This window comes from Plectropomus leopardus, chromosome 4, assembly GCF_026936395.1.
Source record: "Plectropomus leopardus strain MGB_pleo_1.0 chromosome 4, ASM2693639v1, whole genome shotgun sequence".
In the NCBI taxonomy this organism is placed as follows: domain Eukaryota; kingdom Metazoa; phylum Chordata; class Actinopteri; order Perciformes; family Serranidae; genus Plectropomus; species Plectropomus leopardus.
In genome coordinates, this window is record NC_142179.1 from 27,265,211 (window position 1) to 27,285,468 (window position 20,258).

Below are 20,258 nucleotides of genomic sequence, written 5' to 3' on the forward strand. Positions count from 1 at the left end.
GAAGAAATGACCAAAAATCCAAGACTACAGTAAGGGGAAAATTTCAAAATATCACATGTCCCAAACACAGGTCTAAACACCTGGACACAGCTTAGAATAGCCTTTGTGTCAGGGTTTGAGATTTCTGTCCGTAATTTACTTTTTTATTCTGTTTTCTACCCTTCCCATGTGTTGTTTCTTATTTAACTTCCTCCCTTTGTTTCCGTTTCCCACCACTGGTGATTTCCCCTCATTTGCCTCACTTGAGTCCCATTCTGCCCCTCCCTTGTGTGTATATAAACCAAGCTCTCCCTTCCTTCTGTGCGAGTTCGTCTTGTCTTCCCCGTGAGCAAACGTCCCAGCATTTTGGAACATTTATTCCTCGTGTATGACCATTGTGACTAATTTCCAGACCTGTCACCTTTGCCTGATCCCTCTGTACTGTTGCTGTGAGTTTTTTGATTCCTGTGTACTGACTTTGGACTACAATAAAGATCACGTTTCTGCTTAATCATCTGAGTGCTGCTGCATTACTGTGTCTGCCTGCCTGTGAGTTCGTGACACTTTAAACAAACGCATAGAAAGTTGAAACAATGGAAAAAACACCATGTTCCAAAAACTGACAAAACAGCTGTGAACAGCTTTGAATATCCTGCAAAGACAAGCCATAGCAAACGAAGTTCGCAAAATGTACAAAAACACCATAATTTGGCATGTCAAAAAATGACCAACAACCCAAAACGATAGTAAGGTATAAATCTCAAAATTTGACATGTTCAAAAAACAGGTCAAAATAGCTGGAAACATCTTAAAGTAGCCTATAGAGAGTTGCAAAAATGGGCAAAAACACAATAATCTGGCATGTCGAAAAAATGACCAAAAATCCAAGACTATAGTAAGGCGAAAATGTCAAAATTTGACATGTCCCAAAAACTGCTCAAAACAGCTAGAAACAGCTTAAAATAGCCTAATAAGATACGCCATAGCTTTGAAAGTTGCAAAATTGGGCAAAAACACAATAATCTGGCATGTCGAAAAACTGACCAAAAATCCAAGACTATAGTAAGGCAAAAATGTCAAAATTTGACATGTCCCAAAAACTGCTTAAAACAGCTAGAAACAGCTTAAAATAGCCTAATAAGATACGCCATAGCAAAGAAAGTTGCAAAAATGGACAAAAATACCATAATTTAGCATGTCAAAATGAGGACGAAAAATCCAAGACTATAGTAAGGCAAAAATGTCAAACTTTGACATGTCCCAAAAACTGCTCAAAACAGCTAGAAACAGCTTAAAATAGCCTAATAAGATACGCCATAGCGTTGAAAGTTGCAAAATTGGGCAAAAACACAACAATCTGGCATGTCGAAAAACTGACCAAAAATCCAAGACTATAGTAAGGCAAAAATGTCAAAATTTGACATGTCCCAAAAACTGCTCAAAACAGCTAGAAACAACTTAGACTAGCCTGTTAAGATGAGCCATAACACAGGAATTTGCAAAAATGGGCAAAAACACAATAATCTGGCATGTCGAAAAAATGACCAAAAATCCAAGACTATAGTAAGGCCAAAATGTCAAAATTTGACATGTCCCAAAAACTGCTTAAAACGGATAGAAACAGCTTAAAAAAGCCTGTTAAGATGAGCCACAGCATAGAAAGTTGCAAAAATGGACAAAAACACCATAATCTGGCATGTCGAAAAACTGACCAAAAATCCAAGACTATAGTAAGGCCAAAATGTCAAAATTTGACATGTCCCAAAAACTGCTCAAAACCCCTAGAATCAGCTACGAATACACTGCTAAAACACGCCATAGCGTAGAAAGTTGCAAAAATGGACAAAAATATCATAATTTTGCATGTCGAAAAAATGAGCAAAAATCCAAGACTATAGTAAGGCCAAAATGTCAAAATTTGACATGTTCCAAAAACAGGTGAAAACAGCTAGAAACAGCTTAAAATAGCCTGTTAAGACGAGCCATAGCTTAGAAAGTTGCAAAATTGGGCAAAAACACAATAATCTGGCATGTTGAAAAACTGACCAAAAATCCAAGACTATAGTAAGGAAACAATTTCAAAATTTGACATGTCCCAAAAACTGCTTAAAACAGCTAGAAACAGCTTAAAATAGCCTAATAAGATACGCCATGGCAAAGAAGGTTGCAAAAATGGACAAAAACACCATAATTTAGCATGTCAAAGAACTGACCAAAAATCCAAGACTATAGTAAGGCGAAAATGTCAAAATTTGACATGTCCCAAAAACTTCTCAAAACAGCTAGAAACAACTTAGAATAGCCTGTTACGATCAGCAGTAGAATAGAAAGTTGCAAAAATGGGCAAAAACACAATAATCTGGCACGTCGAAAACATGACCAAAAATCCAAGACTATAGTAAGGCAAAAATTTCAAAATTTGACATGTCTCAAAAACTGCTCAAAACAGCTAGAATTAGCTAAGAATACACTGCTAAGACACGTCGTAGCATAGAAAGTTGCAAAAATGGACAAAAACACCATAATTTAGCACGTCGAAAAAATGACCAAAAATCCAAGACTATAGTAAGGCAAAAATGTCAAAATTTGACATGTCCCAAAAACTGCTCAAAACAGCTAGAAACAGCTTAGAATAGCGTGTTAAGATGAGACATAACACAGAAAGTTGTAAAAATTGGCAAAAACACAATAATCTGGCATCTTGAAAAAATGACCAAAAATCCAAGACTATAGTAAGGCGAAAATGTCAAAATAGGACATGTCACAAAAACTGCTCAACACAGATAGAAACAGCTGAAAATAGCCTCCTCAGACACGCCACCACAAAGAAATTTGCATAAATAGACAAAAATACCATAATTTAGCATGTCAAAAAAAGGACGAAAAATCCAAGACTATGGTAAGGCAAAAATGTCAAAATTTGACATGTCCCAAAAACTTCTCAAAACAGCTAGAAACAACTTAGAATAGCCTGTTACGATCAGCAGTAGAATAGAAGGTTGCAAAAATGGACAAAAACACCATAATTTAGCATGTCAAAGAACTGACCAAAAATCCAAGACTATAGTAAGGCGAAAATGTCAAAATTTGACATGTCCCATAAACTGCTCAAAACAGCTAGAAAAAGTTTAGAATAGCGTGTTAAGATGAGCCATAACACAGAAAGTTGCAAAAATGGGCAAAAACACAATAATCTGGCACGTCGAAAACATGACCAAAAATCCAAGACTATAGTAAGGCAAAAATGTCAAAATTTGACATGTCTCAAAAACTGCTCAAAACAGCTAGAATTAGCTAAGAATACACTGCTAAGACACGTCGTAGCATAGAAAGTTGCAAAAATGGACAAAAACACCATAATTTTGCATGTCGAAAAAATGACCAAAAATCCAAGACTATAGTAAGGCAAAAATGTCAAAATTTGACATGTCCCAAAAACTGCTCAAAACAGCACGAAACAGCTTAAAATAGCCTGTTAAGACGAGCCATAGCTTAGAAAGTTGCAAAATTGGGCAAAAACACAATAATCTGGCATGTCGAAAAACTGACCAAAAATCCAAGACTATAGTAAGGCAAAAATGTCAAAATTTGACATGTCCCAAAAACTGCTCAAAACAGCTAGAAACAGCTTAAAATAGCCTGTTAAGACGAGCCATAGCTTAGAAAGTTGCAAAATTGGGCAAAAACACAATAATCTGGCATGTCGAAAAACTGACCAAAAGTCCAAGACTATAGTAAGGCAAAACTGTCAAAATTTGACATGTCCCAAAAACTGCTCAAAACAGCTAGAAACAACTTAGAATAGCCTGTTAAGATGAGCCATAGAATATAAAGTTGCAAAAATGGGCAAAAACACAATAATCTGGCATGTTGAAAAAATGACCAAAAATCCAAGACTATAGTAAGGCGAAAATGTCAAAATTTGACATGTCCCAAAAACTGCTCAAAACAGCTAGAAACAGCTTAAAATAGCCTGTTAAGACGAGCCATAGCTTAGAAAGTTGCAAAATTGGGCAAAAACACAATAATCTGGCATGTCGAAAAACTGACCAAAAATCCAAGACTATAGTAAGGCAAAAATGTCAAAATTTGACATGTCCCAAAAACTGCTCAAAACAGCTAGAAACAGCTTAAAATAGCCTGTTAAGACGAGCCATAGCATAGAAAGTTGCAAAAATGGACAAAAACACAATAATCTGGCATCTCGAAAAACTGACCAAAAGTCCAAGACTATAGTAAGGCAAAAATGTCAAAATTTGACATGTCCCAAAAACTGCTCAAAACAGCTAGAAACAACTTAGAATAGCCTGTTAAGATGAGCCATAGAATATAAAGTTGCAAAAATGGGCAAAAACACAATAATCTGGCATGTAGAAAACATGACCAAAAATCCAAGACTATAGTAAGGCAAAAATGTCAAAATTTGACATGTCCCAAAAACTGCTTAAAACAGATAGAAACAGCTTTAAAAAAAGCCTGTTAAGATGAGCCACAGCATAGAAAGTTGCAAAAATGGACAAAAACACCATAATCTGGCATGTTGAAAAACTGACCAAAAATCCAAGACTATAGTAAGGCCAAAATGTCAAAATTTGACATGTCCCAAAAACTGCTTAAAACAGCTAGAAACAGCTTAAAATAGCCTAATAAGATACGCCATAGCAAAGAAGGTTGCAAAAATGGACAAAAACACCATAATTTAGCATGTCAAAAAAATGACCAAAAATCCAAGACTATAGTAAGGCAAAAATGTCAAAATTTGACATATCCCAAAAACTTCTCAAAACAGCTAGAAACAACTTAGAATAGCCTGTTACGATCAGCAGTAGAATAGAAAGTTGCAAAAATGGGCAAAAACACAATAATCTGGCATGTCGAAAGAATGACCAAAAATCCAAGACTATAGTAAGGCGAAAATGTCAAAATAGGACATGTCACAAAAACTGCTCAAAACAGCTAGAAACAGCTTAAAATAGCCTGTTAAGACAAGCCATAGCATAGAAGTTTGCAAAAATGGAAGAAAACACCATAATATAGCATGTCGAGAAAATGACCAAAAATCCAAGACTATAGTAAGGAAACAATTTCAAAATTTGACATGTCCCAAAAACTGCTCAAAACAGCAAGAAACAGCTTAAAATAGCCTGTTAAGACAAGCCATAGCATAGAAGTTTGCAAAAATTGAAGAAAACACCATAATATAGCATGTCAAGAAAATGACCAAAAATCCAAGACTATAGTAAGGCAAAAATGTCAAAATTGGACATGTCCCAAAAACTGCTCAAAACAGCTAGAAAAAGCTTAGAATAGCGTGTTAAGATGAGACATAACACAGAAAGTTGTAAAAATTGGCAAAAACACAACAATCTGGCATGTTGAAAAAATGAGCAAAAATCCAAGACATGTCACAAAAACTGCTCAACACAGATAGAAACAGCTGAAAATAGCCTCCTCAGACACGCCACCACAAAGAAATTTGCATAAATAGACAAAAACACAATAATCTGGCATCTCGAAAAACTGACCAAAAGTCCAAGACTATAGTAAGGCAAAAATGTCAAAATTTGACATGTCCCAAAAACTGCTCAAAACATGCTAGAAACAGCTTAGAATAGCGTGTGAAGATGAACCATAACACAGAAAGTTTCAAAAATTGGCAAAAACACAAAAATCTGGCACGTCGAAAAAAAGACCAAAAATCCAAAACTAAAATAAGGCAAAAATGTCAAAATTTGACATGTCCCAAAAACTGCTTAAAACAGATAGAAACAGCTTTTAAAAAAAGCCTGTTAAGATGAGCCACAGCATAGAAAGTTGCAAAAATGGACAAAAACACCATAATCTGGCATGTTGAAAAACTGACCAAAAATCCAAGACTATAGTAAGGCAAAAATGTCAAAATTTGACATGTCCCAAAAACTGCTCAAAACCGCTAGAATCAGCTACGAATACACTGCTAAAATACGCCATAGCATAGAAAGTTGCAAAAATGGACAAAAATATCATAATTTTGCATGTCGAAAAAATGACCAAAAATCCAAGACTATAGTAAGGCAAAAATGTCAAAATTTGACATGTCCCAAAAACTGCTTAAAACAGCTAGAAACAGCTTAAAATAGCCTAATAAGATACGCCATAGCAAAGAAGGTTGCAAAAATGGACAAAAACACCATAATTTAGCATGTCAAAAAAATGACCAAAAATCCAAGACTATAGTAAGGCAAAAATGTCAAAATTTGACATATCCCAAAAACTTCTCAAAACAGCTAGAAACAATTTAGAATAGCCTGTTACGATCAGCAGTAGAATAGAAAGTTGCAAAAATGGGCAAAAACACAATAATCTGGCATTTCGAAAGAATGACCAAAAATCCAAGACTATAGTAAGGCGAAAATGTCAAAATAGGACATGTCCCAAAAACTGCTCAAAACAGCTAGAAACAGCTTAGAATAGCGTGTGAAGATGAACCATAACATAGAAAGTTGCAAAAATGGACAAAAACACCATAATTTAGCACGTCGAAAACATGACCAAAAATCCAAGACTATAGTAAGGCAAAAATGTCAAAATTTGACATGTCCCAAAAACTGCTCAAAACAGCTAGAAACAGCTTAAAATAGCCTGTTAAGACAAGCCATAGCATAGAAGTTTGCAAAAATGGAAGAAAACACCATAATATAGCATGTCGAGAAAATGAGCAAAAATCCAAGACTATAGTAAGGCAAAAATGTCAAAATTTGACATGTCCCAAAAACTGCTCAAAACAGCTAGAAACAGCTTAGAATAGCGTGTGAAGATGAACCATAACACAGAAAGTTGCAAAAATGGGCAAAAACACAACAATCTGGCACGTCGAAAACATGACCAAAAATCCAAGACTATAGTAAGGCAAAAATGTCAAAATTTGACATGTCTCAAAAACTGCTCAAAACAGCTAGAATTAGCTAAGAATACACTGCTAAGACACGCCGTAGCATAGAAGTTTGCAAAAATGGACAAAAACACAATAATCTGGCATTTCGAAAAACTGACCAAAAGTCCAAGACTATAGTAAGGCAAAAATGTCAAAATTTGACATGTCCCAAAAACTGCTCAAAACAGCTAGAAACAGCTTAAAATAGCCTGTTAAGACAAGCCATAGCATAGAAGTTTGCAAAAATGGAAGAAAACACCATAATATAGCATGTCGAGAAAATGACCAAAAATCCAAGACTATAGTAAGGAAACAATTTCAAAATTTGACATGTCCCAAAAACTGCTCAAAACAGCTAGAAACAACTTAAAATAGCCTGTTGAGACAAGCCATAGCATAGAAGTTTGCAAAAATTGAAGAAAACACCATAATATAGCATGTCAAGAAAATGACCAAAAATCCAAGACTATAGTAAGGCAAAAATGTCAAAATTGGACATGTCCCAAAAACTGCTCAAAACAGCTAGAAACAACTTAAAATAGCCTGTTAAGACAAGCCATAGAATAGAAAGTTGCAACAATGGGCAAAAACACACTAATCTGGCATAGTGAAAAAATGACCAAAAATCTAAGACTATAGTAAGGTGAAAATGTCAAAATTTGACATGTCCCATAAACTGCTCAAAACAGCTAGAAACAGCTTAGAATAGCCTGTTAAGACAAGCCATAGCATAGAAGTTTGCAAAAATGGAAGAAAACACCATAATATAGCATGTCGAGAAAATGAGCAAAAATCCAAGACTATAGTAAGGCAAAAATGTCAAAATTTGACATGTCCCAAAAACTGCTCAAAACAGCTAGAAAGAACTTAAAATAGCCTGTTAAGACAAGCCATAGCATAGAAGTTTGCAAAAATGGAAGAAAACACCATAATATAGCATGTCGAGAAAATGAGCAAAAATCCAAGACTATAGTAAGGCAAAAATTTCAAAATTTGACATGTCCCAAAAACTGCTCAAAACAGCTAGAAAGAACTTAAAATAGCCTGTTAAGACAAGCCATAGCATAGAAAGTTGCAAAAATGGACAAAAACACAATAATCTGGCATCTCGAAAAACTGACCAAAAGTCCAAGACTATAGTAAGGCAAAAATGTCAAAATTTGACATGTCCCAAACACTGCTAAAAATAGCTAGAAACAGCTTAAAATAGCCTACTAAGACACACCATCGCAAAGAAAGTTGCATTAATAGCCAAAAACACCAAAATTTGGCATGTCCAAAAACTGACCAAAAATCCAAGACTATAGTAAGGCAAAAATGTCAAAATTTGACATGTCTCAAAAACTGCTCAAAACAGCTAGAAACAGCTTAAAATAGCCTGTTAAGACAAGCCATATTTTAGAAAGTTGCAAAAATGGGCAAAAACACAATAATCTGGCATGTCGAAACAATGACCAAAAACCAAAAACTATAGTGAGGTATAAATCTCAAAATTTGACATGTCACAAAAACTGCTCAAACCACCTAGAAAAACCTAAGCATTGTGTGCAAAGATGAGGCATAGCCTAGAAAGTTTCAAAAATGGAAGCAGCACAATAATTTAGCACGTCGAAAAACTGACCAAAAAACCAATCGTAACTATAGTAAGGTAAAAAAAAGTTCAAAATTTGACATGTTTCAAAAACTGCTCAAAACAGCTGTATCATTATATACAAGATGGAAACAATGGCCAAAAACAGCCAAAAACATCATACTTTAGCATGTTGCAAAAAATCCCAAACTATAGTATGGTAAAAATGTGATTTTTTGATATGTCCCAAAAATGGCTTAAAATGATATATTATAGCTTGTAGAGACGCATCATTGTATACAAGACAGAAACAACGGCCAAAAACGTCCAAAAACGTCATAATTTAGCATGATGAAAAAAATGTCCAAAACTCGCATACTATATTATGGCAAAAACGTCAAATTTTGACATGTCCCAAAAATGGCTGAAAATGACATATTATAGCTTGTAGAAATGTGTCATATTATACGAAGTTGAAACGACGGCAAAAAAATGCCAAAAACGTTCGCATGTCCAAACAATGGCCAAAAAGGCAATACTATACTATGTCGCAAAAAGTCAAATTCTGACTTCTCCCAAAAATGGCTGAAAATTACATATTATAGCTTGTAGCGTCATATGATACAAAGTGTAAACAAAGGCCAAAAACATCAGAATTTAGCATGTTGAAAAAATCCCAAACAATAGTATGGCAAAAATGTAAAATTTTGACGTGTGGCAAAAATGGCTGAAAATGACATACCATAGCTGTTAGAGATGCGTCATAGTATACAAAGTGGAAATAAAGGCAAATGAATAACAACAACCTCATTATTTAGCATTTTTAAAAAAAAAAAAGGTATAGTTTGCCGAAAAAAAAAGCCGTCTTAAAAATGCCTGAAAATGGCATATTAAAGCTTGTAGACACGTGTCCTAGTATGAATGTGGAAATGAAGACAAAAAAGGGTCAAAAATGTCATAATTAAGCATGTCGAAATGACAGAAAATACCACTCTGTTCAGGCATACTCACCTGCAGCTCATCACACACCTTCTTGTCATTCATTTTGATTGCAAGCAACCTGAGATAATCTCAGCTCTCCTCACCAGACCTGTAACCTGTTGCAACCCATTAGTATTTTCTCCATAGGTAGACCCGTCATGGAATTAGAAAGTGTTGGCTATACAGATTTCAGTTTTCATAGGCACCAGAATACTTACACAAAGAATACATGATAATCTTGGGTTGTATGGCAGTACAGATTAAGGATACATGACAATATTAATTAATCAGTACCTGATTGTGTTCAGTAATTTAATATCGCATATACGGAAAAGCATTGAGTCCCATGTCTCCATCTGCTGGTGGGCTACCATGACAGGAGCACCCACAGAGTATCAGCTCCGCCACAGAATAGACTCAATGATTACCAAAATCAGGTGGAGGAACAAACAAGCAAACAAACAAACAGCTTATATATCAATATCAATGTCAATAATTTGCTTATAGCTGCTATCATTTGCTGCTATCTGCTCACATCTGCTGCTTCTGCCCATCGCCAGCCGCACCCAGTGTGGCCCGATTACCGTCACTACTGTCATACATATTGAGGTATTGAAAATTTAGATAGTATAAAATATTGGGAATAAAAATAGAACAGTAAAAATAAAGAAAATCCAATATTGTGCATCCATAGTAGAGATTATACATGAATTTTAGCAGAATAAGGATTTGAGTTCTAATTGTGAGGAGCGATTGACAGGTTATTAAAATATTCAATAAATGGACTCCATAGTTTAAAGAACAGTTCCAATGAGAAAGAATTTTATTTTTTTTCAGGCTTAGAAAAAGCATTGCATCATTAAGCCAGGATGAAAAAGAGGGTGGGTTTGGAGAGCAGTAACCTTCTTCTGGCTAAGAGTGTTGTAAAGGCAATAATCTCTCTGTACTGACATCCCGTACACCAAATATGGCCAGCAACGGGCATGCCGTAGAGGTACACATAAGACAGCAGACAAGGTGGTAAACACAGAGGACCAGAAATGCTGCAGCTGCGAACAGGACCAAAACATATGCATAAAATGTGCTTAAAGCTCACCACAACAGTAACATTTTGGATTAGAGTCAGGGTATACTTCAGCTAATCTGGTTTTGCAAAGTGGAGTTTGTGCACTACATCCAACTGAATTAAACTAAACCATGCACATGAGAAAGATTAGTTGGTGTTTCGTAAAGTATCTTTCCACAGATCATCTGACAGATCCATCCTCAGTCCTTCTTTGCATTTAGACTTAACTTGATGTAAATTATCATCAGTTAATTGCATAATATCTGCATAAATATTTGACATAAAACCATTCTCAATTGGAGACAGCAAGATAAGTTTTTCCCTTTTTGCATCATAAGGAAGATATGGAAGAGTCAAAAGTTATGGTATGTCATGATGTTTTGGGCTATTTTTTTACATGTTATATTATGACGTTCCTCAATATGCTATACTACGTGGTTTTCAGACGTTTTTTCGGCATGTCATATTTTGACATTTTTTGACATACTGTCCTATGACGCTTTCGGTAGTTTTTACAACATGCTAAACTATGATGTTTTTGGCTGTTTATTTAACATTCTATTGTATGTGATTTTCAGCTGTATTTTCATCAAGTCATATTTTTCCATTTTTCGACATACTATAGTATGTTGTCTTGGGTCGTTTTTTCCACATGCTATATTATGACGGTCATGGTTTTGGATGACATGCTATACTATGACATATTTTCATGATTTTGGACATCATGCTATAATATGGCCTGTATTCCTGATTTTCGACAACATTTTATGCTATGACCTTTTCCATGATTTTCGATGACATGCTATAGTATGTCTTATTTTTTCATGACTTTGGACAACATGCTATAGTATTACGTTTTTTATTTCATGATTTTGGACAACATGATATACTATGACTTTCTTTCATGATTTTGGATGACATGCCATACAGTGATGTTTTTTCATGATTTTAGATGACATGCTGTACTATGACTTTTTTTCAAGATTTTGGACAGATGACATTCTTAAATCAGAAAAAAATCCAATATCCTACATCCCTTCTACAGCTTTTGTGCTTTTTTGACATCACACTATACTAAGTCCTTTTTCATGCTATAATGGATGACTTTCGATGGCTTTTTGCACAACATACCTAAGTATGACTTTTTCATACTTATTTGGGTGGCTTACCACACAATGACCTTTTTCCTTCTCTTTTGAATAACAAACTATTCTAGGGATACACAATAATATTGGCATGTTACTGTATAGGCTTATATTGGCTTTAAATGAACTTTTGAGATTGGCCAACATACTGGTTTCAATATGACTTTTTTTGACAGTGTGAACACGTACAAAACATCAGGTAAATCACGCAACACAGAAAAAAAATTAACATATCTGAAACGTATATAAATATGATACATATGTGCATGAGAATACAAATAACACAAATTATATGGACAAATAAAATCAAATAAATGAAAACAAAAAATGAAGATAAATTGGGGTATGTGAGGCATACAGATGAAGAGGTTTATTCAGTCAGAGGATTCAGTTAAAAAATGGATAGTTTTCTAAAAGCTTTATATTTCTTTATTGGTGGATAAGCTAAGTGATTTGATGAGAGCATTAAATTCTTGGGGGAAAGATGCAAGAAGGTTTTACCACAGGCATGTTGATGTTTACTGTAAGGACTTTTACTGTAGGACCATTTTACTGACTTTTTGGTGCTAGTTTGAACAGCATAATATACTATCAATTTACTACACTTTGACTTGACTTTTAATGTTATTTTGGACGACATATTATACTATGACTTTTAAATTTTTTCAATGACATATTATATTGTGACCTTTTTGTTCTATTTTGGATGACATAGTAAACTGCAACTTTTTTATGCTATTTTGGATGACATATAATACAACTTTTTTATGGTATTTTCATCATACTATACTATGACTTTTCATGCTATTTAGGAAAACATATTATACTCTGACTTTTTCATGGTAGGTTTCATCTTTTTTGGGTTGTTTTTTTTCAATATATTATATACTTTAACCATTTATTTTAAACTTAAAGCAAATATTCATTACCAGTATATTCAGTAATTGTAATGGTATTTGCTGTATTTGTTTAATTGTATGCCAGCCTGTTGTTTTTTTTGTGTGTGTTGAACACTGACTTGCAATCAATAGGAATTCTTTAAGTGTACCAATTAAATAGTCTTCTGTTTTCCTTCCAAGGAACTCCATGACCTTTATGATTCAACAACACCATGTGTAATGTTGAACAGAAATAACACAAAAAACCAAACACACACACATATGCACACAACCAAGAAAAACACAACACAGACAGAGATTTTAGATCCAGTTTCTAAAGCCACCAAGGTATAAATGTAAACGGATGACTTCCTTTTTCTCAAAAAACCCTTTTAGCTATAGACATAAATTTAAGCCTGCATGGTCTCACAAATTCAGATATCCAACTACCTGCCACTTTACAACATTAATGTATATATGATGGGTGTGTTGATGTGGAGAAAACAAGAAGCGACGAGGTGATGGAGCAAATTGGAGAGGAAGGGTGGAGATCTGTGGAGGAAGGGAGTGGAGGATGAACAGACCAGAGGACAGAGGGGGATACACAGGACCATTACTACACTGTTTGACATCATCAGGGATTCAGCCTCGGGCCAGAGCTACTAATGGGGGTCTCTCTGCCTCTCTTTCTCTCTCTTCCCCTATCTCACACACACACAACAATCACATTCAAAATGCACACTACATTACAGATATGAATTCATGCATGCTCCAGTGCTTAGAGCTCTGCAAGCAAATGCATGTGAATACACGTGCACAGCTGCGCACGCACACAGCTGAGCCGCCATGTCCAATCCAATAAGGTTTTCATGCAGAATTTAAAATAACGAATCTATACTTGCTTTGGGTACCTCAAAGTGTTTCTGTCTTAATTTTGGTGCAAAGCCGTACTGTACATATTGTTTTGTTGCATTTAAATCGCTTCAATGATATGTACAGCATGGTCCTACACATCCCATTTTCCTGTTGCTTCACGGCTAAACTAATCTTGTATTACCATTCATGTAAGTGTTGATGTGTCATCTGTGAGACAAAAGGGAAACAGTTTAGCCCCTCTATCTTACCCTGTACCTTGAAAGCCACACCACTTGTGTATCTCTGCAGTCTTTGAGGGGGAAAAAAGGCTTACAGCGCCACGCTGCCGAGAAAAGCCAACTCATCCCCACCAGCATTTGTTGTGCTCTGCTTAATCTAATTCAACTGCTAAAACCCCTGTGACAGCAGCTCCCATGCTTCAAGCACTAAATCATAGTCTCACAGGGAAATGGCAGCAAAAATAAAGATGAGCGGTAGAATAAGCAGAGTGGAGACAGAGAGACAGAGAAGATAAGGCATCCAGATAAAGAGATGGATGCGGGATAGAGAGAAAGAGAGAGGCAGCGATACAGTCGAGCGATGGTGTATCTGGTGGAACCATCACAGAGGCAGTGTGTTGACTGATGTAGACAGCTGGACATGGATTTTTTAATCTGTCTAAATAGGATCTGCCCAATGCAGGCTTCTCTCCCGAACAGCAGGCCCAACACTGGGGTTGTGACAGCCAGACGACAGCATGGGACCACAGCGCTCAGAGATGACACCGCTGCTGTCTGCGTGTGTGAAAGAGAGCAGTATGTGCGTGCTTCTGTGTGAGGAAGAAGAAGAGAGAGAAAGTCAAACAGTAAGACATGCAGTCAAAATATCTGCAAGTCTTGCCAACACAATGTCAGATAAACTTTGGAGTTTTCATTTCAGATTTTCATCTGATGCCAAACATTAGTTGTGATGCAGTTAGTTGTGGATGGACTACGTTCAGGTGACAGCTGTGCTGTGGCTCAGACACAAAAGTCAGGCTTACATCCCAATGTGATGCACACTTTAACCAACAATAAAAAAAAATGCAAATTGTGTGTTTTCATCCACTACTGTTTTGTAAGATATTAGGAGCTGAATGTATTCAGATTAACAATTATTGGGATAAAATCTCCAGTTGGATATTTTTGCAGTAAGCCAATGCAGCAATTGCGGACCAGGAGGGTGCAAAGGCATGATTTAATTCATGTCATGGATTACTAGCTAAATCTGTTTCCATTACATACACAATTTGTTTAATATTATTTTGTTATTTTGCTTTTTTGCTTTTTTTCCTCTCAGAGTTATATGCAGAAATGAAAAAATTACATTAAAGCAGCTCAATACAACATTCAGAGTATATTTATGATTCTGAATCTGAGCCAGCATTGTCTGCAACATGGAGTTGATGCAGCCAGCAGTTAGCAGCTACTAGTGCTAACAACAGCAACAGTGGTGACAGAGCTGATGGACTTACCCTGGGGAGGGGGAGCAGACAGTGGGTCTTATACTTTGGCAATGACACCATCACAGCAATAGCCGCCTGTAACGAACGTATATGCGCAGTGCAATGCAGCTGCCAAACTGGCTACCAGTAAACAGAGAAGCCTGGATTACAATGCACACACGGGGGTCTGTGACTTTTCTCTGCTCAGGACATCATTACTCCACATTACTGTGCCAACCATGTAGTAAAACTACTGTGGCCAACACAAAAACGTAAAAACGTGAATGGCTCTAACTAGAGCCAATGTTTGGTTTGTCCTTTCTTGGTAAACATGGTAGAGAACTCTCTCCTTAGGAAGATTAGGTAACAAAAACAAAATTCCTATTTCCAGGTGAATGTAACCAATAAAATCATAGTTATAAATATTATGCCCAATTTCTTCCAATATATCCCCATAAATACTACACAATGGACATTTAAAGAGTGCCTGACAGACATGTTACATTAAACTACTTGAAAACCAATTCAGCTCAGTGTTCCTTCCTCCTCACTGTTTTCTTGCTGTGACTTATTTCCTCTCTACACTGTAAGAAAAGAGGGAGAAACTATTTGGCTCTATAAATGAATCATTGGATCATCCGTGTCAGACAGTTTGATGTTGAATTGATGTCAATTTAGTGGGCTTCATCATTTTTGAAAGTCAGTGTCATCTGTAGGTGCTACAGGCATCATGTTGTTAAATCATATTTAAATATCTTTTAGAAACACTTTCCTGGGTTATCTCAAAATAATTTTTCTTACTCCGTATTGTACTCTGAAAGTTGTGGTGCACATTTTTATTGGCTTCGAACTTGGGCATTGTGCTTTTTATAAATGCCTGCTGGGCTGAGTCTTAACTACGAGAGATTTAAATATTTGTTTGATTTGTCACACAACAAGAGCCTAAGCTGCATGCTTCAAGTATTATTTTACCATTTTTACATGTCTGTGAGAACAACAGCAATTTTGTGATATTAGTTTCACAGTACGTCCTACAACAGAGCAGAATTTTGTGTGTGTGTGTGTGTGTGTGTGTGTGTAAACACTGACAAATAAAAGAGCTCTTCTTTTTTTCTACTTTTCATGTTGAAAATGCAGGAATTGAGAATACTTAGAGAGAACAGACACCTCTACCAGTGGTATAAGAAAGCAAGATTTTAGCATGCAATTAGTTTGTAAGGAATTTATTATGGTGGAGATCTTCAACTGCTCTTATGTGTTTGTGTGTGTCGGTGTGTGTGTGTGTGTGTGTGTGTGTGTGTGTGTGTGTGTGTGTGTGTGAGAGAGAGAGAGAGAGAGAGAGAGAGAGAGAGAGAGGGTGTAGTTGACTGGGTGTGTCAGGCTGGCCTATTGTCAACTCTTTCAGACAGGCTAACAGGCTCTCGGGGCCCCGGGACCCAGAGACGGTGATGGGAACACAGTTTAATTGGGGTAATCGGCGCGCTTTTAGGGACCTGCTTATTAAGAAAACCCCCTCACACACATACATACACACACACACACACACACACACACACACACACACACACACACACACACACACACACACACACGCCTCAGCACAGACATACAGACAGGCAAAGTGACAGCTCTGCCTCTTGCTACCCAATGCCTTCATCCACATCCCTGCGTCAATGATCCCGAATCAGCAGGCTGGTATGCAGTGTATGATCATGAATGTGTGCGCCCGTGAGTGTGCTTAACGATGACATCTCTATAACACTAACGATGTTTAACAATACTTAAATGTGTCAGTGATGCAGTGTCTATGCCCTGAGATGGAGACGAGGTAAGAGGTATGATGACGACGAGATACGCTGAGCGCGGTACATTTTTTCTTCAATAAAAAAAGAAAATAAAAAAAACATCTTCTATTTAAAGAACATTAGAATCATTTAAGTCTTTTTTTGTGCACTTGGCATTGAACACATTTACTGGCTCTTATACACTACAGGAAACAGTAATGGTACCACTAAAATAGGACTTCAAATTACTCAACTCTGTTGCATTCAAAATTTTTTAAAAAAGCTGTATTTTTCAGTTTTTACTATGAATGCATTGTTATCTATAGGTAAATATTCTTTCAAACCCGGATGGTAAACTGGTCTTTTGTCCAATGTAACCTTCCAGTTAACCTTGATAAAGGATTAAAAGCGTTTTACAGTAAATAAGTTAGCCTGACATTGTGTAATCTTATTTCCAGTAAATGGTCATACGTGTTAGTGTCGTATTAGTGCTTACTGAGCATGCTCAGTGCGATCCAGGCCCATATTAAACAACAAACAACAGTTTAATTCATTGTCTGAGGCAACAATGACTGAGACTGTTTTATCTTGTCTCATCCCACGTTATTGTTGTTGTAAGAGAGAGCGATGCGAGGATTAGACACTGTCTGACTCTGCCTAACCCCCAACTACATGCACGCACGCACGCACACACACACACACACACACACACACACACACACTCAGAGAACACACAAAGTTTTCCCAACCCCCACACTTACATTTTTCCCTCATGTGTAATTTGCTGTTATACTATGACCAAATCAGTTTGCTGCCGTCTGACCTGCCAACAGGTATCAGATAAAGAATTACTCACATGTGATAATGCCTCTGCATTGTTTTTGCATCATACCTAAATGAACAGCCTTGTGATACCCAAATGATTACTGTAAATTTTAAAAAAAAACTCCCACAAACACATCTTCATCCTTAATGTTCCAGTCTGAAATATCTTCCCCCAAACCTTCACCTAACATTGTTTTTTTTAATTACCGAACATTCAACTCCTCTCATTCCTTCTGGTTCCCTCCCTCCTCCTCTCGTCCCATTATCCATGCATTCTTAACTTCATGAAACTCCACTTTACACCCTTTTGAGAGGCGAGGAAGTGGGAATACAGTTTCCTGATCCCCTCCTCGTCTGCTCATCCTAAGACAAAAGGCCTTTTATGTTTTGTTGTGTTTTCTGCTGGTCTTACATGTAGAGATGTTGCCCCGGCCTGACTGAGGGTCAATACATATTGTTTATGAAAAACAAAAGGATGATGACGTGATGTCATGTCTAGACTCCATGCAAATGAACAAGGTTCATAAAAACCTCTCGCAAGCGTGCGTACAGTATTTTCAACGCCACGTGACAACACACACACACACACACACAGACATTCTAATAAACCGCACACACACACAGAGTAGCAGACAAAGTGGGAATGATTATGGTAATGATAATAATCATGGCTGTCATCACCGTCTCCTCCACCATGTTAAAAATTAATCTGAGTTAACGGTAATCCACGTCTCCTCATTAGATTACTGGTGTGGGGAGGGGAGACTCACAGGCCATCTGTACATCATTAACAGAGTCTTGGTGACAGTCCTATCCTCCACCATCAACTTCCTCCATCCCTCCATCTTTGTCTGCATCTCTGTTTATCCGTCTCCTCCTGTACCACTGTCGCTCACTCTCCTCTCCCTTCCCATCTTACCTCTCCATTATTCAGTGTGTCAGTCTAGATGTGCGTCACGTTCACAAACTGAACGCGGTGACAGAGAGGACTTGAAAACCACGCTGATGTGAGGCTGTTTCTCTGTCTCCCAGGGGTGTCATTATCAGCGGGCGTCATCATCAGTCCATTATTATTATTATCACATTCTATTTCTGTTATGTCATTGGACATTGTTGCCTCTGATGCTCCTTCTGTTCCTCTTCCTCCTACACACACCATCAACAAAACAAGTCAGACTAAAAGCTTTGATTTCCGGAGGGAGATTATTCTTTACAGTAAAGGTCAAAGGTCAGGGTCATCATCAGGGCTATAGTAGTACTGCCTGGAGTTTTATTGTCTTGCTCAAGGGCACTTGAGCAATGGCTTGATTCTTTTGCAAAAAAAGTGATCTTTTTACATGCTGACAGCCTCCGTCGCTGCCAAGCAAAAATTGAAAAAGAAGGGAAACAGACAGGGAAAATAAATCTTGACACATTCATCATTGAATCATGTTGCTCATGTCACTAGAACAAACAGACAGGCAGAAAAAGAGAAATAGAGGAAGATGCTGAGCGTCGTGTACAAGAAAATGACAATGAAAGGCACTGAGATATAGGCAGGAATATATACTGGTTGTTTGGGGAATAGTTTGACATTTTCTAGGAATGAATGAATGAATAGATTTATTTGTCACCTGAAATCATATGAGATACGATTCCAGTCAAATCCAGTCAGCGCCTTTAAAACAAATACTGCGATAATGAAGATATGTGAATGATTTGGCAGTCTTAGGCAGGGTCTTTATGTGAGATCCTTGTAACCTGAGGGTAGAAACTCCTCCTGAGCCTGTAAGTGCTGGCCTGGTGTAACCTTTACCTTCTTCCTGACCTCAACAGGGAGAAAAGGCTGTTATCCGGGTGGTTGGGATTTTTAATGATTCTCCTGGCCTTATTCTTGGAGCACCTATAGCTTGTTCGATGCTGTTTCTGTATTAGGCTGTGATATCCCCGTCAGAACGCTCTTGATCGTGATCGAGTTGAAATTTATCAGTATTTGAGGGGATACCCTAAACATCCTCAGGAGTCCAAGGTGAACCAGTCTGTGCCTTGCCTTCCGCACTTATGAGTCAGTATCCAGGCCAGGCCCTCATTGATGTGGAAACAAGGTATTTGAGGATGTCTACATGAGGACCCATTGATATGTAGGGAAGTATAGTTCCTTTGCTGCCTCTTCCCAAAGTCCAATATCACCTCTTTAGATTTGCTGACGTTCAGGAGTTGGTCTTTGTCCTGACACCAGTAGGTCAGGTCCTGTACTTCTTTCAGGTAGGACTTTTCATTTTTATCTGATCTGGCCCACCGCAGCTGTGTTATCAGCAAGCTTGATAGGGTTGGAGTCAGAAGTGGCAACACAGTCATGTGTGTGCAGGGAGTACAGCAGAGGACTCAAAACGCAGCCCTGGGGTGCTCCAGTGTGAAAGATGAGAGGGGAAGATGTGTGTCCACTCATTCACGTCATCTGGGGTCTGCTTGTCAGGAAGTCAAGGATCCACATGCACAGTGAGGTGTTAAATCCCACTTCCTTGAGCTTTGTGATGTGAAAAGCAGAAAGAGAGACCTTGAATGCTGCACTATGCCTGGCCATTTCTCCAGGAAGTTACTGCATCAGTCCAAGAAATAGTCTCACATATGACCTCTAGTAAACTGTCATTCTTACTTTGGTTTACAGATTATAAAAACAAGATATATTATTCAGCCTTTGAAGTGCTGGTAGGCAGATTTTGTTCCTTTTTAGAAACAGCCAGGCTAGCAGTTTCCCCATTTCCAGTCTTTATGCTAAGCTATGATGTCTGCTCTCTGC

The 20,258-nt window shown here is 37.3% G+C and overlaps 1 protein-coding gene across 2 annotated transcripts in view; it reads right to left on the bottom strand.

The window, feature by feature from the left end:
• Nucleotides 1–10,243: 10,243 nt before the first annotated feature.
• Nucleotides 10,244–20,258, bottom strand: part of trpm6 (transient receptor potential cation channel, subfamily M, member 6) — a 118,706-nt gene continuing 108,691 nt past the window's right edge. For both annotated transcript variants that reach the window (XR_015776478.1, XR_015776477.1), the window contains one exon: nucleotides 10,244–14,216. The gene's annotated coding sequence lies outside the window, so the exon portion shown is untranslated. The remainder of the gene's footprint in view (nucleotides 14,217–20,258) is intronic.